We start from the raw sequence: 24186 nt of genomic DNA, 5'->3' as shown, positions 1-24186 counted from the left end.
GGATATGGTCACAAAACTGGTGAGTGTCTAAGACAGGATACAAACCCAGGTCTCTTTTGACATCAAATCCAGAGCTCTTACATATAACATGGTTTAGTAAGGTCCTTGAGAGCAGAGAATATGCTTTATTCTTTTGTATACCCTTACAACGCTGAGCCCAGAGCTAGCCATATAATAAAATACTCAGTTAAAGCTGGCTGGCCCAAGAAAGTATTTTCTTTAGGGAATAAACCCTTTCCTCAATACGTGGAATGAGGGAAGGATAATAAAGCTTATACCTTGTATTCTTCCCCCCAGTTAGAAGGGATCCAAAATCTTCCCAAACTCTTGTCCTGAGTTTGCATTGACTCCTCCTTTCTCACTCATTTTGTCTTGTAATAATTACTTTGTGTGTTTCTCATCTCCCTACTTGGTTGTAAGCTTCTTGGTCATATATCATTTTTGATTTTTTTATTCTCAGGGCTTTCCTTTTTCTTTTTTGGACTAGATGAGTATATTTTATTGGAACTACTAGTGAGGAATCCTTCTTTGCCAGAGCAAGTCTGTGTGTGTTCTGCAAATTATGTTCTTAGAGAGTTGCCTGTGGTTTGTAGAGGTTATGTGACCAGGCCACAGTCACATAGCTCATATGCATAAACACTAGAACTTGAATGTGGTCTTCCTGACCCCAAGGTTGGCTTTATCTCCAATATGCTATTTTACTTCTGTCTTAACCTTACATCTAGTAGACACTTGATAACATTGAATTGCATCGAAATTTGGACTAGTCCTAATTTTTTTCAAGTTACAAGCTCTGTATTTTAATTACATTAGTGCCTTGTGCCCCACACATCTTAACTGGCAGAGTTACAATAGAAAAAAAAAGTATGCTATAAAATGCCATTCATTGTGAGCTAGTATTATTCCATATCTTCAATTAATTCAATAGACATTTATTAAGTATATAATAATAGTAACATTTATATAGAGTTTTAAGATTTATAAAGGAATTTGCATATATTATTTCAATTGACATTGTAGGAAACACTATGATAAGCACCACAAAGGAGGGTTAAAGTACTCTTCCTGCCCATTGGTAGTTTGTCATGTAATAAGGAGATAACGTGCAAACACCAGTTAACTATAATTAAGTGGAAAAGTGTATTAGAGAGTTGCAAAACACAGTGTGACCTTATGCATCCTTCTCTTCTTAATTCTGTGCTGTGGCAGTGTGGATTCACAATGAATGGAAACCTCCCAGATTAGGTAGAACAGATGTTCACTCATCATTTGTGCTCATATTTCTCTAAAATAGAATTGCTTGCTGCTAAGAAAACTGACAGCCCATCCTCCGAGGTTTATAATAAAATTTATTCAAATGATTATTTTCTCTTGAGCATGTTTCCTGCGCAAAGGCCTGCTCTGATGCCTTACGTGGTGGGATGACAGTCACTCTTGGTCCCACAAAAGACAAGCTGGCCGGTCTCATAAATGTGGGAAGACTTCCGATATTGAGCCAGGGATGGACTGTGTGTTTATTATCCAAGAACAAGCCTAGTTTATGATAGAAAGGCTCATCAGTGAAAAGTTGGCTAAGGAATATTTCTTCCAGAGCAACTCATGACTCGTCTGGAGGGGCTGTGTTCTGTATCGGGGAGGGAGCACCCACTCTGTGGAAATCATGACTTTGAGACTATCAAAAAGGATATTTTAAACTTAATCTATGAGAGGCTGTGTGGCTGGCTTTAGAATAAGGAAGAGCAGGGTTAGAAGTCCTGCCTTTGACATATATTGAGTGTAGGACCCTGGGGAAGTCACTCAACCTCCCAGTAACCCTTAGCAACTTTCTAAAGTCTCTAAATTACAGAGTAATTGCTGATCTTGGCTTGGTGGAGAGATTTTCCTCACCTGGGATTCCCGATACCAATTAAATCACGGGGGTTCAAACCAAACAAAGAAAAAAAGCCTCAACTTTTAAACTGCTGGGATAATTAAAATTCCATAAAAAGGAGCATAAAATAATTAAGCAGATTGATTCAATGCAATTAAATTATTTCTCATCTTACTAAAACACAATTACTATTGTGTACTACACTAGTGTTTCATGGAAGGCAGGCTTTAACACCTGCAAAGTCTAGTGGGAAGCCTCAGTCTGGAAGAGACCTATTTCGGTTTGCCAAAGAATTGAGCTGCTATAGTATGCTCGCTGGTTAATGATTTATCAGGGGGAATAAGTGTTTCTTGTTGAGAATATGATTCTTATAATAATAATAATAAATAGTTTGCTTTTATAAAGTGCTTTAAGGTTTGCACAGCACTTTACAAATATTATCCCATTTGATTCTCACAACAATCCTGTATGGTAGGAACCTCAGACACTCACTGTGGCACCTTGGGCAAGTCAGTTAACCACAGCCTGCCTCAGTTTCCTCATCTGTAAACTGGCAGTAATAATAATAATAGAGAGTTGCCTGTGGTATGAGGTATATGGTATTGGGAAGATAGAACAAGACATTGGTAAAGTTATTTGCAAATCTTAAATGGTATGTAAGTGCTAGCTATAATTATCAATTTCATCATTATCATTATGATTATCTGCCAATAAAGTGGGCCAGGACTGGACCAATTGTGTTGTTGGTGTTTGCCTTCTCTGATGAAGATATTTCTCTTGCCACCAGCCAACCCCACTCATTGGGCCCAGGACCTTTGAGCCTCTCAGACCCCTGAGATGGCCTTCAAGCCTGAAAACATCCACCTCAACTTCCCTACTCAGGAAGAAAATACAGATCAGAGAAGGTAGCTGGGAATTCAGGTGCACACTCACCTAGTTCTGTCCATGCTCCACACTGGAGCTAGAGCAGGGTGCTGGGAAGGAGTGAAATCCATTGCTCCCCATCCCCTCCCCTTGGGGAATCTACAGTCAGAGCTCACTACCTGAAGAGTCAGAACAAGGGACTGAGGTGGAAGCAGCCTCTTTTAAAAGGCCCATTGACTCATCCGCTCCTCAGACTCAACCACCATTGATGAGGTTGCTTTATCAAATATTTCCTGTGTCTTCTGACTGCTTCAACACCAGAAGCAGCCGTATGTGTTCATTACTGCCAACTCATCCAGATGGTGAGCCAGCATAGGTGGCTGGCCAGAACCAGGAAGAGCAGTTCTGAACATGATCCATGGGGTAGCTTCCTTTCACAGGGAAATGGATTGAATGGTGTTTAATTAAATTCATCGTAATGGCATTTGACCCATAGTAGAGTTACTGTTCTAGCATCATTGGATTGAACATTTACAGAATATTTCAGAACACCTTTGGAGTGCTTAACATCCCTTCATTTCCTAATATTTACAGACTGCAATGAAGACCTGACCTCAGAGGGCTTGGATTATCAGAATCTTGTGCCTGCCTGCATTCATTCAACCAGGCACTTGTTAAATCTCTAGTCCAGTTTGTGTTGTGTAGATGAAAGGGATGGAGGCGAAAGCAGTTAAATCGTTTTTTCTGTTTGGGGTGGGAGTCAAAGTACAGCTAATACCTGCCCTGAATGTTGACTGTAGGGATGGTTTCCATCCAGTGCAGCTGTGATGTTTGTTGGTACTTCCAAACTGAAATTCTGCAGCTTACCTTTCAGATGCAGGTTTGTTTCCTTCTCAAACTAATCGTCCTCCCACATCCCTCCTCAGTGTACAGTAGTTGTGTTACCACCGTGCTTTTAGTCTGAAACTGTAGGTATGCTTGGTTGAGGTAGCAATGTATTTCTTTTCCTTTTTTTTAAAAAAAAACCTCAAAAGTATTTTAAAACTTATTTAACTTAAGCACCACCAACTGCTAAAAAAGGTGATTATTTTGTGGGAAAAATAATGTATATAGTACGCCGTTTTCATCTGTCCTGAACTTTTTGCTTTATTAATTCAACCTGAATCTTATCACTGAACCCAGAATCCTTTGGAGTAGTTTGCCCTTGGCCTTTGGCTTTGCTTGATGTCCTAGTGTACCTGGGCTGCTTATCTGCCGATGGCTGCCTGTTTCTTCATCTCCATTACAGGCAGCCTATTTATCTTGCTCAGGCTATCCTTAGCTGATTAATTGAGAAAAATCCAAGCTGCACTCTTGTGTTCTTCTGCTCAAAAAACTCCTTATTCTCTCCTCATATAAAGAAGAAAACAAAAAGAAAAGAAAAAAAAAACAAATTACCTAGTGACATGCTGCCTCTTTTCCCGACTGCCCATAGGATGCAATATAAACTCTTCTTTTTAGCTGTTAAAGCCCCTCCCAACCCAATCTGAACCTACCTTTCCAGCCTTCCCAAAATCTCTGGTGTCGCCAAACTGGTCTTCTTGGTATTCCTCACAGGCCACTTTATCTCCAATCTCCGTGCATTTGCATTGGCTGTTCCCCAATGCCTGGAATACACTCTCACCTCTCCCTCACCTCTTGGAATCACTTGTTTCCTTCAGAGCTCTGCTGTAGTGACAGTCTACAAAAAGCCTTTCCTGACCCCCCCCCCAGCTTTTGTACCTTCCCCCATATCAGCAATTTACCTTATATTAATTTTGAATATACTTATTTTTGTTCATGTCTTCCTTGATAGAATATAAGCTTTTTGAGGGCAGGAATTATTTATCTTTGTTTTCACACCTCCAGAACATAGGACAGTTGCCTAGCACATAGTAGGGGCTTAATAAATGCTTGTTGATTGATGGATGGGTGCCACTCGGAGCATCAGAAGCTTCATTTGCTTTCTGCCCTATTCTTTCTTTTCTGGTTTTCTTCTCCCATCCATTCTCTCCAGTAGAATCTGTGGGTTAAATCTGCTCATGAAAGTGCTTCTCAAACCTCATGGTGCTAGGGGTGGTCTATGGCAGCCAGTGAGATTTATTCAGAATCTTTCTTAAAAGACCATTATCCTTTATGTCAGCACATGGGACAAAGAAACATAGGTGGAGAAGACTGATTGAGGTTGGCCGACAGTGGATTTCATTAGCACTTCTACTTAGGACTTTGGTAGAGAGCTGTATAAGGGCAGCAAAGCTGGCTAAAGTGTTTTGAGTTCCAAAATGGCTAATCCACTCACCTAGTGTGTAGAGACTGTTTTGAGAACAGAGCAAGGATAGAATCAGGTGAGTCTTACAAGTATAACTGGGATGTTGGTTGCAGGTGACTGGTCCTCAGGCATCCTTGTTTCACCTATATACATGTATATATTCTAGGAAAATGACTTGTCTGGGAAGTGGAGATGCTCAGGCCTCTTCTAGCCTTGCTAGGCTCCCCCAGAATTAGGTGCATTTACACATAGCACTTGCACTGTGACAAAAGGCAAGCCCCAAATCTAAGCATTTTTGTGTAGAGTTGAATTCATTCTGAGCCAAAACCAATCACGCTTTGCTCTCTCCCAAACACTGTCTTTGCTACCTTTTGAGCTAGCTGAAAATCATGCTTTGATCAGGATATCAGATTCCTGTCTGGTAGCAGTGCACCACCATGTTACAGAGGCCCCAGATGAGCTGAGAAGATCCAGGAGTCATCTATGACATATCAGCCTACAGAAGTCAAATCACTGAGAGATGATACCCAGCAAATTGCCTGGGTCCCAATGAGAAAAATCTTAGGTTTCTTAGTGCTGATTTTGTTTTTTATATGACCAGATATCCCATTGGGCTAGGCAGGATCTCCTTTGAATCGTGTGATCCAAGGATGTTACAGCTGGAAGAGACCCCAGACATCATCTAATCCAGCCATCCCATTATTCAGAAAAAGGTTGAGAAGTGAGACAGAGGAGTAAGACCATCTAGCTAAGTACTAGCCGTCATAGGGCTAGAGCTAAGGTACCCCAACTCTCCCTCAAGACAAGATGTCTGGTGGTTTATTGACGATGCTGAGATGTCTTGCTGGCTTTAGATGGAGAATTCATCATCATTAACAAACATGTATTGAATACTTACCTGCAGCTCACTGGCTAGTTATGTGACCTGGAACAAATCACTTCGGCTCTCGAGGGCTTAGCTTTTTCATTTGTTCTGACGAAAACAAAAAAACAAGGACATTGGACTAGAGAGACGATGAGGTGTAATAGAAAATTACACCTTTGAATAGAGCTTGGGTTCAAATCTTGTTTTTACCTCTTATTACCTATATGAAACTGAGCAAGTGACTTAACCTCTCTCTGGGTGTCACTTTCCTCACTGGGAAAATGAGGGGATTGTACCTCTAAGGTCTGTTTCTTTTACTCCTGGTTGTGTAATTCTATTGTGAGAGATCTCCCTTGCTCCTTCCAGTTCTGATTATCTTAAATTTGTGATCCTCTGATTTCTAAGGCTCCTGTCTCTAAATCCTGCTCATTCCTACAGTTGTTAGTATCTCTCAAATGACTTTGTATTTGTATAAATATTTTGTACAGAAAATTATTTTTGTATTTGCATTTATTTTGTAAATATACATACGTATATATATGTGTGTTGTATATATACACGTAAGTATACATACGTGTTGTTCTCCTAATAGAATATAAGCTCTTTAGGAGAAGGGACTGTTTTTACTTTTTGTCATTGTATTCCTAACATCTAGTATATAGGTAGCATACAGTAGGTGCCTAATAAATGCTGTTGAATTGAATTGTTAATTCTTAGCTCCTTTTTTCCATAGAAGCTAATAAAAAGAAAAGTTGAGATGGTGCTAATATATAATCATTTTGTAGATTTGTGGTCAGTTCTAGATATTTAAATTAATCTGTCCCCTTTCTGTTGTATCACCCCACACATTTCCAAGTGCTCTGGTATTTGGAGGGATCAGTGCTTACCTTTACTTTTTGTAGACTATCAAATATTTTTGTCCTTCGTGAAGACAACTGGATTAAGTGTTCTTTGTTTAATTTTCGTTTGTTCTTTCCAGTTTTCTCAGTAGTCAGGAATGGACACTGGGACCTTTTTTTCTTGTGGTTGGTTTGTTTGTTTTTTATTCATTTTATGTGCTTGCCTTTAGCCTTCATCAGCAGAAGCAAGGGTAGTGTGTACACTACTGGGACTGGGCGGTCTGTTCCAGGGAACTCAGCCTTCTGTTGTAATCATCGGTGCATGGAGAGCCCTGCCTTGCTCTGAGAAGCAGCCCACATCTGACAGTTCTCAGCCTGTGCCAGGAAGGCTCTAAAATCCAGGGCAAGGGATAAATAACCCAGTTCTGAGATAAACACTCATAATCCTATTGACCCGCGCTAACATGCACCCTGCCCCTTTCTGATCCTCAGGCATTGTTCTCAGTCTGAACTTGATTCTGTTTGTATGCTGGTACCTGGCTTGAACCTTGAACCCCACCCCACACCTGAAACCTCAGAGCCTCTGTCCTGGCATGGATCACTGGGCCATATACTAAGACAACACCTGTACCCTCCTGATTCTTCCTTAGGAGCCTGCCCCGTGACCTGTAAATTTTGACCGCTTTAACCATGGACAGACTTTTGAAGCATTGTTAAACCTCGATTCACCAGGCTTCTGCCTCTCTGTCTCCTTCCCCCTGTCTTCCCATACCTTGCTTAGTTATTTGAATGCTAATCCTAATCCATTAATGAGGCAGCAAAGCAAATATACTGGAAAGAATACTAGAACAGGACCTGTCAGGGGACACTTGAGTTCTGAACCCACCATCACTACTTTTAAATCCATGGGATGATGGGCACATCACTTAACATCTCTGAAGCTCAATTTTGTCCTGTATAAAACTGAGGTAATAGTAGCACCTATCTCATAAGGTCATCATAAGGATCAAGCTACTATGTAAGTGCCACTTGCAGCCACGGTTGTGGTGGTTGTTATTGTCCAGATCTACTTAGATCCAGGGCCTTTTTTATCTCAGGACCTGGCCCATATCCTTCACTTTGGAATGATGCCTAAGGTTCTGACTTCAGATTTTTTGCCTTCAGGTTTCATGGCCCCCTTTATGCAGACTAACCACTTCCACCGTAATCTCTTACCTGGGTACCCATTTTAACTGTTCAGACCATTGGCCTAACCTAGTTTTGAGTCCCTTCCCCTCCTGACCTGCTGGGCCTTGCATGCCACTACCCTGCCATCCCCCCTTTCTCCAGATCCCGACACTGATAGCCATCTTTCCCTTTCTGCAAGATTCCAGAGCCAGCCCTTGTTACTGAAATGAAATTTTCCAAGAACAAAGTAGATCTATAAAAGGAGTGCGTTCCTTTGCTCTTCATTAGTCAGACCACATTTACCAAACTTTGCTTATGTTCAAATGAGTCCCATACAAGGAAAAGCAGTCCCTTTGCTGCTTTCACATGAATTCTTTCTGGTTCTTACATGGTTTATATTTCAAAGCTTCAAAAGGTCCTCCATCTCCTTGATGTGGGTATGCAGACTGAAGCCTTTCCATGACATCATGGGTGGCTTTCATGAGTTAGCTGGGGAGACCAGATCACCAGGACCATAGTCAAAGCCTCTCTGGCTTGGTGTAAGACTCATGTCATTGGGTCATAGAGTTAGAATTAGAAAAGACCTCAGATGTCATCTAATCCAAACCCCTGATTTTACAGGTAATGAAACTGACACCTAGAGAAGTGAACTGACCTGCCCCAGCTGATTTGGTCAAGGTCATGGGGTAGTAAGTGGTAGAACTGAGCCTTCAGTAGGTCAATTAAGGATTGAAATCACCAATTTTGCTCTCATGGTCAAATTTGCTCCTCTTGAAATCTTAAATATACTGAAATCAGAAAAATTGGATAGATCTCTGTGTACACCCCAGACTCTGAAAATATTTATGAATTCTCACCAGTCCCCAGTACAGCTCTAATCATCAATCAATCAATCATCGAGTCTTTATTAAACACCTACTATATGCCACTGATGTTGGGAAAGATTGAAGGTAAAAGGCAAAGGGGACGGCAGAGGAGGAGATGGATAGATAGTGTTATGGAAACAATGAACATGAACTTGGACAAATTTCCAGAAATAGTGAAGGACAGAAGGGGCTGGAGTGCTATGGCCTATGGGGTCATGAAGAGTCAGACACAACTAAACGACTGAATAGCAGCAAAATGTGCCACTGATCTAAGCCTGGGGATGCAAAAAAAATAAAATGCTCCCGGACCTTCTTGAGCTTTTGTTTGAATAGGGGAGATACCATATATATGTTGTACATGTCCTATTTGTCTAAAATAAGGACAGTCTAATTTTTGAGGAGATATACCAGCTGAGGGGGGTCAGAAAGTGCCGTACGTGAAAGTGGTGCTTTGGGGAAGGAGTCAAGAGCAATACATTTCACCAAAGGAAGTACTATACGTGATACAGTCAGTGGCCACCTCTGTGGTACTTTATCTTGGCTGCAGGCTATGGAAGCAAGTTCTCTGCTGCCCAGATAGATGCCTGGTGACAGTCAGACAACCTATACTGGTCTCTTTGGTCCTCTTTTTGGTTACCAAACCCTTAGCTCTTTGACCACTTGCCTGTACATGGTGAGGGAGGATGTTATTTTCCAGGGGAGGTCACGCTCTTCAAAGTTTTATGTGGCAAACTAAGAAAACATTTTTGGCTTTCTTTTGATATCAATTACTCAATTAACAAACATTTGTTAAGCACTTACTACGAACCAGGCATTGTGCTAAGTGGGAGGGATATAGAAAGAGGAAAAGACCGCTGCCCTCAAGGACCTTACAGTCTAATGGGAAGCCAACAGGCCAACAAATATATGCAAAGTCCTCCAGTTTGCCTTGACACACTGGACAGCTCTTCTGATAGGAGATTCCATCCCCTCGTTCTGTGTCTTTGCACAGGTGGTTCCACCCTCTTTGGACAACACTCCCTCTTTGCTGCTGCCTCATAGGTTTCCCGGTTTCCTTCAAAGCACAGCTTACATGTTATATCTCCTGATTTTCCCAGTGATCAATGTTCTCTCCCTTTGGAAAATGATTTTGTATTTGCTTATCTATATCCAGGTTATTTTCTCCCAGTAGAATGTAAACTTACTGAGGGAAGGGACTACTTAATTTTTGCTTTTATATCCCCAGTACTGAGTACAGTGCCTGGCACATTGTAGGTACTTTAAAGTGTGTGTTGAAGAGAATGGAATTCCTGCATTAGTGTTTTCTTATGTCTTATGTCCAGAAGTGATTGTATTCAGATAAGAGTACAATCTTTGCTGTTCAGTCGTGTCTGACTCTTTGTGACCCTATTTGGGGTTTTCTTGGCAGAGATACTGGAGTGGTTGGCCATTTCCTTCTCCAGCTCATTTTACAGATGAGGAAACTGAGGCAGACAGGGTTAAGTGACTTGCCTAGGGTCATACAGCTGGGAAGTGTCTGAGACCAGATTTGAACTCAGGAAAACTCATCTTCCCAATTCCAAGCCCAGCACTCTATGCACTTTGGCGCCACCTAGCGGCTCTGCGTATTTGTTCTCAAGTACAAAGACTATGTGCTAGACAGTTAATGGTACAAGTGTTGTCCTTCCCAGGTAGAAAATATATTGCATTTATTTTTTTCCTGACAGAGTAGGAAAAAAAAACAACAGTAACAAGGGGAAGACTTTTTTTAAAATAACTCTCTACAGTCTCCATCCCCAGCCTCATTGTCGTAGCGTCGCGTGGAATCATAGAATGTCAGGCCTGGAATGGAGCTCCAGCTCCCAGAGAAGGAAGTCACTTGGCCAACGTTATGTTGCTAGTTAAGGGCCAAGGTAGGATTCAAAGGCAGATAATCCGACTGAGAGGCCCCAGTTCATTCCACTGTATCATACTAATGATTACTCCAGAGCCACCCCTCCGATCATGAGTCATCGTGGGAAAATTGGTGTTAAGTGTTGGATGCGGAATTGGCCTTGGTGGTGTTGAAAGTTAAGCGCCTTTGAAATGACTTATGTAGCTACAGATCCCCATGAGAGCCCGGTTCCAATGGGCTAGGGTGCCTCCGTGACAGTCGATAGCAATAACTCTGCTTCCTCCATTTTTGAAAATTGTAAAGAATGAAAAGCGCTGAAGAGGCGTGTCAGCCGCTGGCAGCTGTGGGATAGCGAATGGAGAATCAAACTCCTCCAGTAAGATCCTTCTGCTTACTTGAAGCACTTACCCAGGGAAGTGAACTGACCCGTCCCAGATTCTGCTTCTGACACCAATTGGCCATGGGGATCTTGGCAAGTCATTGAACCTCTCTGTGATCTAGGTGACCTTCTGTGACTGTTAGAGCAGGTGCCACCCTGGTAGAAGGATTTTTCACTCTGGGAGTTCCTTATTCCAGTGACATTACAGGTCTGGTCCCAGCCCTTCTTAAATTGATCTGCTCCATTAATGCTCTGTGACCAGCAAGCTGTACCTTTCTTTTTAAAACATGAGAGTTCTCTAACTTCAGAAAGTTCTTAAATAATCAACCACTTTTCTGTACTATGAGACTACACTTACCCCAAAGCCCAGAATACTTATGTCTGTAGTAGGCAGGTACTCTTGGTCTGGAGACTTGCTGACCCCCCTCTCCTTTTTTCTAATGTCTAAGATGGAGGTCAGCCATCCACTTTTGCATTGGTCATCCAAGGATTCCAAGGCATTTTTGTCATGTTCCCATATCCGAGGATACAGCTTAGTGCAATGAACAAAGGAGCTAGAACTCCAAAGAATGCCCCTGGCTTACTGACAGCAAGGCTCTAGGTAGGGTCTTCATATCTCTGAGGGCCAAAAAAAAAAAACCAACCCAAAACCAGATTGGCTTCTATAAGAGAAGAGATACCACCCCCATCAGGGGAGGACCTTCTCCTTTTTCTGACCTTGCCCCAGAGCCCACCCTACCTGTAGGCCCTGTCCCCTGTGCCCTGCTTACTAATCAGGGATGTGAATTTTTCTTATTGACAGAAGAGTCATTTTAAATACTCCTAATTTTTTTAGCTTGGCAGCAGCCATGTTTGTTTCCAACATGCTGGGTGGTGAGTCTATAATTAGTTGTTCTGAGAGGTGGATTCAGTGAAGGATGATATTTGTTCCATGTGCTGCCGAAAGCTTGAGAATGCATACATCTGGCACATTCAGATTCGCTGTGCTTCCATATTGTGTCCCTGCCCTTCGTTCCCCACAGGCCTGTAGAAAAGAAAGAGAAAAGAAACCAGGTTTTCTTTCTTTTTCCCCCCTCCTTTTTTAAAAAAAAAAGCTGTTACTGGATCCAGACAGAGGACACGGGTTCATGTTTTCGCACGTCCCCCAGAGCGATAATGCCAACCCAAGCTGAGTTAGAATGGAAACATCAGGCCCGTTGCCTAGTGGAGGGAGTGACTTAGTATGCTGGGCTGCCTATGAATGTTTACCACTCTTAATTAAGCATGAGGTTACACTTAGCCTTCCATTTACAATTACAGCTGTTTGAAATGTCAGCAGGTGTGTGCCGAGGGCAGTCATTTAGCTTCAAGTTTTATTGGAATTGAAAACAGCGTGAGGAAAAGGGGTAACTGTGCCGCTGCTAGTGTAATTGCCATCCATTTCAAGTGGCTGGCATGGAGCGAGTCCTTGGACCTGGAGTGAGGCCAAAGGTATGGAAGGAGGCCTAAAATGGACCTTCAGTTCAAGTTGAGAGCATAAAAGGAGCCTTGTGTCTAAGACAAAAAACAGAACAAAACAAAACCAAAAAAAGCCAAGGAATAGCTAAGCCATTGGCAATGTACATTCATCGCTACTGTTCCAAAGTTGGCCCCTTCTCTGAGAGAGCTAATGAGGGCTCAGACTTTGAATAATAGTGTGACCCTCTTACAAGGGTGCCAGCGGTGTGAAGGAGCCAGGTTACTTTTTTTTGGAGGGCTCCCCCTTCCATTTTACATGGCTTGAGCCCTAACTCTCAGGAACCTGGGGGAAATGCATGTGACAGCTCAATAGACAAGCATCTGCTCTCTGCCTGTTTGCCTGCTGACTGTGGTTGTACTGTGCTGTACAGGTTTCATTAGGCGCTATCACAGACAGCAAATCCTCCAGGTAAGTTGCACTCCCAAATAAGTGTGAGGACTCCACAGGCATCATGGAAGCCTTCCAAGGACTGCCGCCATGCCCAAAGCCCTAACTTTGACTGTCCTTGGCAGAGCTGCCCCCTTTCCTGGCATCTGTTCTTAGGATACTTAATGCACACTTTGCAGCTTTTCATAGCTGCCCTGCTGACACCCCACAGAGACTCAAGAAGGGCAAGGATACCGTCCTTTCCACCCAGTGGACATATAATGGTTAGTGGAAAGGGCCTTGAATGTGGAGTCTGCAGACTCTTGATACTCACAGCCTAGGTGATCTCCAGCGTATGTCACAATATCTTATATATAAATAGGGAGAGGGTAGGACTGAATGATGGAAGCTCTAAATCTATGATTCTGTTAAAGTGAAAACATGGCAAGTCAACTTCCCTTTCCCCAATTACCACGAATTAGAATGGTAGCTGTAAAGAATACAGTTATCCTTTCCCCATCCTGTTTCGATATGTCACAGGCTGGCATGAGAAGTTAAATGAGAATTTGGGGGGAAGCTGCAGATGATGTGCGAGGGTCAGCCAACAACACAGGGCCTATGACCAAATACTTAACCCAGAATTTTACAATAGGGTACTATAAATATCCTATAAAAGAAAAAGAAAAAATTCAGACTTCTTTTCTGGTACGAAGGGAGGGCCAAAAAATTTAATGTGGATCGCAGAAGTGCCTTCCTCTTTAACCCCTGCAATGTGGAAGGGGGTGAATTGAGAGCTTCGAGAACCCTAGACCTCTGTTGTCAAAATCAAATAAAAATAGGGGCTGCTAGTCCATAGGATTCCTGCGGGCCCTGTATTATATTAGTTTTAAAATGTAATATTATCTACATTTTATCATTCCCGTTGGATTGTAAGCTTTTTGAGGGTAGGCACTGGCTTTTACCTCGTTTTGTATCCACAGTGCTTAGCACGGTGCCTGGCACATAGTAGGCGTATTGTTAATAAACATCTATTGATTCTCATGTCTGTATTGAGCTTGACAATCTCCGACTCTTTCCTTACATGCCCCTAATAAATGTTCATTGATTGATTGTTTATTGTGTTTTTATTTAGGGGCAGCTAGGTGGCACAATGGATAGAGTGCCTGGCCCTGAGACAGGAAGGCTTGGTTTCCTGGGTTCAAATCTGACCTTAAACACTTACGAGCTGTGTGACTCTGGGCAAGTCACTTAACCCTGTTTGCTTCAGTTTCCTTATCTGTAAACTGAGCCTGGAGAAGGAAATGGCAAACCATTCCATTTTTTTTTTTTTGCCAAGAAAACCTTAAATGGGGTCATGAAGAATCGGACATGACTGAAAAATGGCTGAACAGCAACAACATTGTTATTTATCTTGTTCAGTGTTTCCCTATTAGATTTTAATCTGGTTCAGCCCACTTGGGAATGCTATGGATCACACGCAGCCACAGGCAGTGTATTCGACATCTTTTCCCTAGACCCTTAATCCGCCAAGGGAGGTAGAGCTCCTTGTGTCTCATTATAGTCTATAAGAACACCCAGACTGCCCTTTTTGGTTGGAAGATCATTGGCTGTCTCTGAACATAACCTCTTAGAGGCATTGATGTTGTCTCGGTTCTGCATCGTATGTAAAATTGTAAGCTGAAGGGCCTTCGTAAGAAATGACGTTAAGAGCAATGCTGATGGAGGACAAGAAATCTAGGTTAAGTATTAGGGGATAAATTAAATTAAGAAATGAAAGACATGGGCATTGCAGCTGAGGCATCAGACTGAGAGAAGAGGGAGATGCCTGGAAGATCTGAGATGTCCCAGACATTAAGATTGACATAAAGAGACCGAAGATATGGGGTAGTGGTAGAGAAGGCTGGGTTTGGAGTTAGAGGCCCTGGGTTTGAATCTTGACTCTGCTGCTTTCCACCAGCTCTAGGGATATGATCCTATGACTCTAAGGACAGTATTCTATATGGTTCAGAAGCAGTGTGTTATAGCAGATAAGGTATTAGGCTTAGAGTCAGAAAGTTTGTTGTTGTTCAGTTGTTTCAGTCACATTCAATTCTTTGCGACCCCATTTGGTATTTTCTTGGCAAAGACACTGGAGTGGTTTGCCATTTCCTCCTCCAGCTCATTTTACAGATGAGGAAACCGAGGTAGACAGGGTTAAGTGACTTATCCAGGGTCACGCAGCTAGTAAGTGTCTGAGGCCAGATTTGAACTCAGGTCTTCCTGACTCCTGGCCCAGTGCTTTATCCATTATGCCACCTAACTGCTCCAGAGTCAGGGAGAGCTGTGTTTAAATCCTGCCTCAGACCCTCATTAGCTGGGTGTTCCTCTGTGTCTCAGACTACTTCCTGGGATTTGGCGAGTGAATTAAAAATGAGTATTATCTGAGCAATTGTGTGATGTTACGCAAGTTATCCAGTTTGCTCAGGACCTCAGTTTCTTCTTGGGAGTAGGGGGATCTATAGGGTCTTATCTTATCATCCTGTTTAGTATATTAATAGCAATACCGTTATCTACAGAGCACTTTGTGAGGAGGGTTGCTATTTTAAATTTATCATTCAATTCTCAAATTTAATACTTTGTCTCATGTAATTCCTACAACAGATCCGTGTGGTAGGTTTTGAAATACTCCAGTATTATATCCATTTTACAGAGAAAGAAATCACCTCAGAGCAACTACCGATTTACTCAGGGTCACACAATTAGCTAAGGGACAGAGCCAAGGCTGCTGCCGCCCAGGTATTGCTGAATCCAAAAGCCTGGTTCAGGAGGGGCTAATGGATTTGGAATCAGGTGATTGGCATCAGTCTTTAAAGTGGTAGAATCTTCTTTCTCTTGGGTCTAGCCTCATTCCTACAGACCAGTGCTAGACTTACAGACCTGCATTTATTTGCATAATTGATTCAGCCACCCTTCACAAAACTGGATCTATGTACCTACAATTCATTCTGCGTATCTTGAGGGGTTCGAGGGAGGGCATTTCTGTCTCCAAGCAGGGGCAGCTAGGTGGTACAGTGGATAGAACCCTGGCTCTGGTATCAGAGAGTCTTGAGTTCAAATTCAGTTTCAGAAACCTAGTAGCGGCATCACCTAACCTCGTCTATAAAACTGGGATAATAATAGCACCTACTTCCCAGGGTTGTTAGGAGGATCAAATGAGATAGTATTTATAAAGCATGTAGCACAGGGTCTGGCGCGTAGTAGGTGCTTAATAAACCTTTGTTATCTATCTTCTTGCCTACTTCTACCAAAGTGTGAGAGACAAAGCATCAGCTCAATTAAAAAGGCTCTATGTGAAGAGCCTAGACTTTGTATTTTTTTTTTTTTTGCTATTTTTAAGCAGAGTTGTATGGCCAGGCTGCAATATAAACCTTAGAAAATCCTAGTCTTTGTTCTCTGGATTTGTGAGCATGTCTCTGGTGCATTTTTCTGAAATGTGGGGTTATTGAGTAGACAATATTGTCCTATTAGGGGAGGCTAGAGAGCTGTCAAAATAATTAAGTGGGAAACCCAAAACATGCTGCCCTTTAGTCTGTCTTGAAATTGATTTGACCAGAAGAATTTCAGCGCAAAGCTCCGTTCTTGGTCTTGGCCTCTCTCTCTCACCAGTGAAAGATTAAGAGATAATTATATAATTATATTCGCTTTGTTTGCACGTGTGATAGCTTCTGAACATCACCGTTTCACATTTCCGCAAAACAGCAACAGCACAGAATTAACCCAGCTTCCCGACCACCTTAATAGAAATGTCAGCGAATGAGAGCATTGATTTTCTTTGTCTTCACAAAATTTGGTCTGCACCATCTGGCAACTGGAAAGTGCAAACAATCACCTATGCCATTTTCCACTGGCCAGTTCAAGAAGTTACCCCACTGCATTGCTTTGTGTTTGCTTCTCACAAATAAAATCAATATGGCGAGGATCTGCCCTTTGTGATAGGCAAAGGGGAAGGCTTTTTGCTGCTTGCTCTTATAGGAGGATTGTTTATTAAGTCCTTGTTTGCTCTATTCAGGCAGCCCATCATGAAGCTCAGTAATTGTCCTGAAATACAGAATCTGGGGGAGGCAGAGTTGCCATTAGACAAAGCATAGGAAGCCTTTAACCACCCAGCCATTGTGCGGTTTTCATGACAAAGAGACAAGAAGGTCCTAGATCCCAAAGGTCTAGTTATTTTGTTCTGGCAATAGGCACCTCAGTGCTTCAGGTCTAGAAGCATTTATTGAGGGAACATCAAAAGTGGGAGAAGATGATGAGTGGAAAGAGGACTGGATTACAAGTCAAAATCTTTGGGTCCTAGTCCTGAATCTACCATTGGCCATGACTATGAACTGGAGCAGTCCTCTTCTTTTCCAGTGTTCAAGCCTTTCCAAGCTGGGATTAAATGACTGGGATTGCCATTCCCATTTTACAGCTGAGGAAACTGAGACTCAAAGAGGTTGTGACTGGTTCAAGGTCTCAGAATCACAACATCCCTAGCCCAACCCATACTGGAACAAGAATCTCCCACAGATCATGCTTGACAATTTTGCTTAAAAGACCTCTAGCAAAGGGGAGCTTGCTATCTCTCCAGGCAACCTGTGCCACTTTGGGACAGCCCTAAATGTTAGGAAATGTTTCCTTACATCAAGCTGAAATCTGCCTCTTCACAACTTCTACCCACTGGTCCTGGTTGTGCACCCCAGGGCCAAGCAGAATGAGGCTGTTTCCTCTTCCAGATGTCAGCCCTTCAAATAGTTTAGCCAATCCTTTTGAGATGCCTATTAAATGAAGATAAACATTCCCTTCATTTCTGTTGCTTCTCCCCCCCCTTATTTAAAGTTCTGTGTTTATTTTACTTATTGCCATATATACAAAATTATATTTATATGCTTATGTCAAGAATATTTGATAGGATTAGCAGAGGGGAAGCTGAACCTTAAAAAGACCTAGGGGTCACAAGAGGTGGAAATGAGGAAGGGAGGTGGGAAATGTCATGTCATGGATGGGGAACATAAAATAGACTCATTTGATAGGGGGAAGAGTAATGTGTAATCATCCTGGAAACAATAAATGTAGCCAGACCGTGAAGGATTTTAAATGCCAAGCAGAGGAATTTGTAGTTTATCCTAGAAATAATAGCAGAGGAGTAAGAACTGTGGTTTAGTGATATTAATTTCTCAGCTATTCCAAGAATGGAAAAGAAGAGAGAGAGACAGAGAGAGAGAGAGAGAGAGAGAGAGAGAGAGAGAGAGAGAGAGAGAGAGGAGAGAGAGAGAGAAGGAGAGAGAGAAAGTAAGAGAGGAGAAAGAAGGGAAGGGGGAAAAAGTAAGAGAGGGGAGAGGAGAGGAGAAAAAAAGAGAGAGACAGAGAGAAAGACAGAGACACAGAGAGAGAGAGAGAGAGACAGAGAGAGAGAGAGAGAGAGAGACAGAGATAGACAGAGAGAGATAGAGTCAGTGTAAATGCAGAGAGACCAATTAGGAATCTTCTGGACTAGCCCAGGCAAGAGGTGATGAATGGGATGGAATAAGGTCAGTAGCTGGGTGAACAAGGAGCAGGGGATGGATACAACAGATAGAGTGGAGGAAGATTCAACAGAACTTTCCTATTGATTGGCTATGGGGGCTAGGTTAAGTAAGAGCAAGGTGCTGAGGATGGGAACCAGATAGTGGTACCTTCGATAGAAGTTGGGAGGTTACCATAGAGACAGGTTTACAGAGGAAAATACTGAGTTGTGTTCTGGACATGTTGAGTTTGAGATGTCTGTGGGACATCCCAGTGAAAAAGTCTAATAAATAGTAGGCAATGTGGGTCTGGCACTGAGGGAAAAGATGAGGACTAGATTGGTAAATGTGGGAGTCATTTGCATAGAGATGATAGTTGAACGTATGGGAGTTGATATCTTCAAGAGAGATAGTAGGGAGACCACAGAAAAGAAGGAGCAGAGTAGAATATTAGGGGATGGCCACACATTGGACACAGTGCATGAATAATTAAAGTCCAGATATCCATATCCTTAGATTAATGCTATCTACATTATATCCCTTATATTCTCTTTGAAAGACTTCTCTTTTCCAGAAAAGTCAACGTGATTGAGTACCAGTTATGGATCTTACAAAAACCATAGAGCATATAGTCCCTCTCTTCAAGGAGATTATAGTGTAGTAGGGTACAAAGCAAATCACTATGAAGCCATGAACAATTAGATTCCAGATTTTTGTACTCTACATAGATAAAAGAGGAGTCCAAAGAAGAGAGAGAGGCTATACAGTTATCCTTTCCACATTGCAACTTTCCCCATCTCAGTTTTGATGTAGTGGGTTGGCATAAGAAATTAAATGAGAATTCGGCGGGGGGAGTTTTGTGGAAGCCGCAGATGACAGGTGAAGGCCAGCAAATGACACAAAAAAAGTATTTTTACTTAACATTGACCTACATATATGTAGGTAATATATCTATATATGACCATATACTCAGCCCAAATTTTATAATAAGGTATTGTAAACACCTCATAAAAGAAAAAGAAAAAATTCAGACTTCTTCTCCAGTAGGAAGGGAGGGTCAAAAATTTTTATGTGGATTTTCTAGATCACAGGGTACAGTGTCCCTAACCCTGGCTACATGGAAGGGATAGCTGTAGTCTATAGTAACTGTGGAAGACTTTGTTGAGTAAATGGGACTTTGACTAAGCCTTAAGGTTTTTTTCCCCCTCTTTCAAAAGAATTTTTTTTTGATAACTGAATTTCAGTATAATTGGTTTCCTTGGTAATTCTGTTTTATTTTATGTATTTTAAAACATTCAGAGAAGGGGCTTTGCCAAACTTCCAAAGGGATACATTTCCCAAAAAAGGATTAAGAACCTGTGCCTTAAAGGGTTATTATAAAGGGAGATAGAGGATTTTCACAGGAGGAGCAATATAGCATAAAGAAAGGTTTGGAGGTAGGAAAACCCTGCTATGTTGGGGAATGGCAAGAAGTCTGTGGTCTGTTAGATGAGTCAGGGTTGCAGAATACTGGGAAAGAAGATTGGCTTGATTAAACTGGGCCAAATTAAGAAGGACCTTTAAAGCTTGACAAAGGAGTTTGGATTTAGCATATGGTAGGTTTATAAATTCTTCAGCCAGGAGGGTTGTAATAAAAGCAGTGTTTTGATAAATCAAGATAAATCTGGCAAAAATACAGAGGAAAGATTAGGAGAGAGAGAGATTGTGTAGTAGGGAGGCCCACTAGGCTCTTTCAGTAGGGTGATGACAGCTTGGATTAGGGTGGTTGGCACTGGAAATTAAGGATTGGGAATAACAGAGGGAGGTTTTGAAGGAAGAAATAACAGAATGAAGAACCAGAGATGCCTCTAGTATTTTAAGCCTGAGGAGTAGAAAGGTGTTGTCATTAACACTTACTGAGGAAAGAAGTAGTTTGCAAAGGAAGCTAATTGGAGGGGGGGGGGTGGTTTAGATGTAGTAAGACAATGCTGTAAAAAGGCAAGACTTAACTATTTGTCTTTAGGTACTTAGGGCTTTTATTTTTACTCTTTTACTAGGTCATAGTTGTTTCTCGATGCTCTCTAGGAAGAAGTCTTTCCATATTCTAAGAAATATCCTCAAAGTACATGCCTCAATGCATGTGAAATATGTTGAACTTGCCTAAAATTTTCTTGGAGCTTTGCAAGAGGATATACTTTGGAATGATTTACTGAGCAATCAATGTTTTTCCTCAAGGTTTCCCAATAGAATTAGTTACACAGGATCTGGTCGTCCTCTTCTTGTGTATTGTTGGTATGCTAGCCACTAGCATGATCTCTCTGGAATCTCCAACCTCTCCTTATCTCTTGGTTTTTTCCCTACAGCCTTCGAATGTGCCCAAGTCTCCTCCACCCTTAATAAATTTTGTATTGATCCTACTATCCCCTCACACCATCCTCCAATATCTTTACTCCATTTCTCAGTCAAACTCCTTGGGAAAAACTGTCTGCATTCACTGCCTCCACTTCCTCTTCAGTCCTCTGCAATCTGGCTTTTGACCTCATCACTCAACTGAAATTGTTCTCTTCAAAGTTACTAAGATCTCTTCAATGCCAAACCTGATGGTCTTTCTCATCTCCTCCTTCTCAACATATCTATTGCATATGATGCTTTTAATCAAGTTGGGTTCTCATGACACTCCTGTCTCCTGTTTTGCCTCCTCTTTACTAAATGCAAGATTTAATCTCTTTATATTAAATCCATACATACTTATATGCATATACTTCTTATCTTTTCTAAAAGAGTATAAGCCCTTTTTGAGTAGGGATTATTTCGGCAGTTAGGTGGAACAGTGGATAGAGCAGAGGGCCTAGAGTCAGGAAGACCTGAGTTCAAATCCAGACTCAAATATTTACCAGCTGGGCAAGTCACTTACCCCTCTATAGGCCTCAGTTTCTCCCTCTTTAAAATGAAGTGGTTGGACCACATAGTTTCTGAGGGCCCTTCCAACTTCGTGATCCTATAAGTTTGGGCATCAGCCTCCAATGGCAAAACAAGAGGAAACATGGAGACCTTCCATCAGATAATTCAGGTGAGAACCTCTGAACATACCTTCAAAACCTTCTGGCAGACCACATTTTATAAACAGAGACATTACTCCAGCCAGTGGGACCATGTCACAATAACATCATTAATGTACTGTAAGCAAGAGAAGAGCAGTGGGGTGCTGTGGCTAGAGTCTTGGATTTGGAGGCAGGGGACCTCGGCCCAAATCTGAGGCAAGTCCCTTCTCTTCTCTGCATCTTATTTGTCTTTACTATAAAATAAGGGGATTGGGCTAGATGGCCTCCAAGCCCCCCATTCAGCTCTCAATCCATCATCCTAAAAGCTAAACTCCACCTTAAAACCCAAACCTTACAAGGAGGTTGTTTGGCCAACTGCCCATTTATGCCTTTGTTTCCAGGAAACTGACTGGGAGCCTGTATTATTGGTTGTCCTAATTTTTTTTCATTAATGGAATTAATTTTATCTATATAAATATTGAAATTAGGCCTTTCGTTACTAACATTCAGCAGAGATAACTACTGGGTTAGATTCCAAAAGCTAGAAACAATAAAAAAAGATTCACCCCATCCTACACTACCCTACCCAAAGACCCAAAATATTGCTAATTATAGTGATTTTATCCCAACAAATGTTCCCAGCTTCTTGGAAAATTGAAGATGGAGAGTGGAGATCAATCAATCAAAAAGCATTTATTAAGTACCTGCTGTATGCCAGGCACTGTGCTAAGCACTGGCTATACAGAGATAAAAATCGAACCAGTCCCTGCCTTCAAAGAACTTACATTTTATCAGGGGAAACAATATATGCACATTATATTCATGGATGCATATATATATTTATAAATATATACATGTACAAATATTTGTTATTCAGCCATGTCCAGCTCTTTGTGACCCCATTTGGGATTTTCTTGGCAAAGATACTGGAGTGGTTTGCCATTTCCTCCTCCAGCTCATTTTACACATGAGGAAACTGAGACAAACAGGGTTAAATGACTTACCCAAGATCACACAGCTAGTAAGTGTCTGAGGCCAGATTTGAACTTAGAAAGGTAAGTCTTTCTGACTCCAGGCCTGGAGCTCTATCTACCGTTACCACCTAGCGGCCATATACAAATATACAAGTCTGAAAGGAAATGCAATTGAAAGAAAGGATCTGATGCCATCTGGCAAGGAGCAGGGTTCTATTGTCAGATTCTCTCAGCATTCCGAACTCATGAACATCACATGACATTTACCTATTGGAGCTTTGTCTTCACCCCTCTCCCTAGCCTAGAGGGGATGCCCAAATACCAGTTCAAGATTGAATTTCAAGAGTGAATAGATCACATCTCTAGTTTCATTGTTTCTTCATATATTCTACTGTGATAGGCACGCTTCATCCACTTGTTTTTTTCTGTGTGGATAGTTAGGTCAAATTTTTTTGAGGGAGTATGGATCTCCTTTTAAGAGTCTTCGTATTGTTCTAGGCCTTGACATCATCCACAAACAAGCTTCTGGAGTACTTCACCATTTGGAAGGACTTCTGTTCTCAGTTTGGACTCACTTCACATCCTCCATATGTCAGAGATTTTTATTGAGCATTTGACTCTCTGTTTTATGGCTTACCTGACATTCATTATCAGAGGAAAGTTGTCTCTATTATGTGCTTCAAGGAATCTTGTATGATTTTTATATATTGCATCCTTTTTGAAGGAAAAACTTTAAAGTGGTACTTTCTACTACCATATCAGATGCTTTTTTATAACATATAAAAGTATATAGAAACTGTATATGAAGTATACAGAATATATTAAGTGTATAGAAACTATATCTTATATACAAATATATAGAAACTTAATTGCTTTTTTCTAACCATCTCATTAGACATTGGAGCTCAAAGGTGCCTTAGAGATCATAGAATCACAGATTTATAGCTGGGTGGAACCTATTATATAGAGTTCAGTCCCTTCAATTTACAAACATGGGAACTGAGGCCCAGACAGCTCTAGAGAGTAGCCTGAGGACACACAGCAAGTTAGTGGCATTGCTGGGCTTACATGTGGTCTTCAGTCTCAGGATGCTGTTCTCTATATACATTAAACCACACAACTTCCCAGTCTTGTCCTTTTCCAACTTCCTTATAACTTTTTGTGTTATTTATTTGTCCTGCCTATCATATCCACATATCCTTCATTATGTGGGCAGTGTTTGCTTGGATAGAAAGTGACATTTGGTCTTTCTCAGTTAATGCATGAATTGATGTTATTAGCGGCCCTCTTTGTTCACAGCAAACTCAAGAGTATTGTGCAAAGTATGTTTCCATTTTTCCCACATAACGGAAGGCTTTTCCCTATCCCTCCCCCTACCTCTCACCATACTTTTATATTTTAAAAAAAGAATTGGCATCAACTTAGATTGCCATCACTTAAGTCACTTAATAAAATCTAGAATCCACATTTTTCCCTTCCTTCACTGTTAAATTTGGGCCCCACTCTGTTGCAATGCAGACAACTCTGACAGGAAAAGTGGAACAGCCGCCTTGGGTGTCCACATCTCGTCCCTTTTTAAAAGGAAAGCCTGAGTCTCAGGAAGGACAAAATATTCTTCTGCTTGGAAGTTGAGGAGGGAGGGGAGGGGCTATTTTTGGTGGAAGGGTTTTGTAGGAGAAGAGTGTCTGAAAGTAGAACCCGTCAACATTTGTGCTGGTTTGGGGCCATGTTTCCGGTGTACATCGAGTCTGGAGCTTGTTGTAATGGGCTGTTATATTCCCAGAGTGAAGTGTCACCTT

The 24186-nt window shown here is 41.6% G+C and overlaps 1 protein-coding gene across 1 annotated transcript in view; it reads left to right on the top strand.

The window, feature by feature from the left end:
• VOPP1 (VOPP1 WW domain binding protein) overlaps positions 1–24186 on the top strand; it is a 194284-nt gene that overhangs the window by 125534 nt on the left and 44564 nt on the right. The gene's annotated exons all lie outside the window — the stretch shown is intronic.

Source organism: Trichosurus vulpecula, chromosome 9 (genome assembly GCF_011100635.1).
Source record: "Trichosurus vulpecula isolate mTriVul1 chromosome 9, mTriVul1.pri, whole genome shotgun sequence".
Taxonomy (NCBI): domain Eukaryota; kingdom Metazoa; phylum Chordata; class Mammalia; order Diprotodontia; family Phalangeridae; genus Trichosurus; species Trichosurus vulpecula.
Note: the sequence above shows the minus strand (reverse complement) of the source record. Positions and strands in the feature narration are given on the sequence as shown.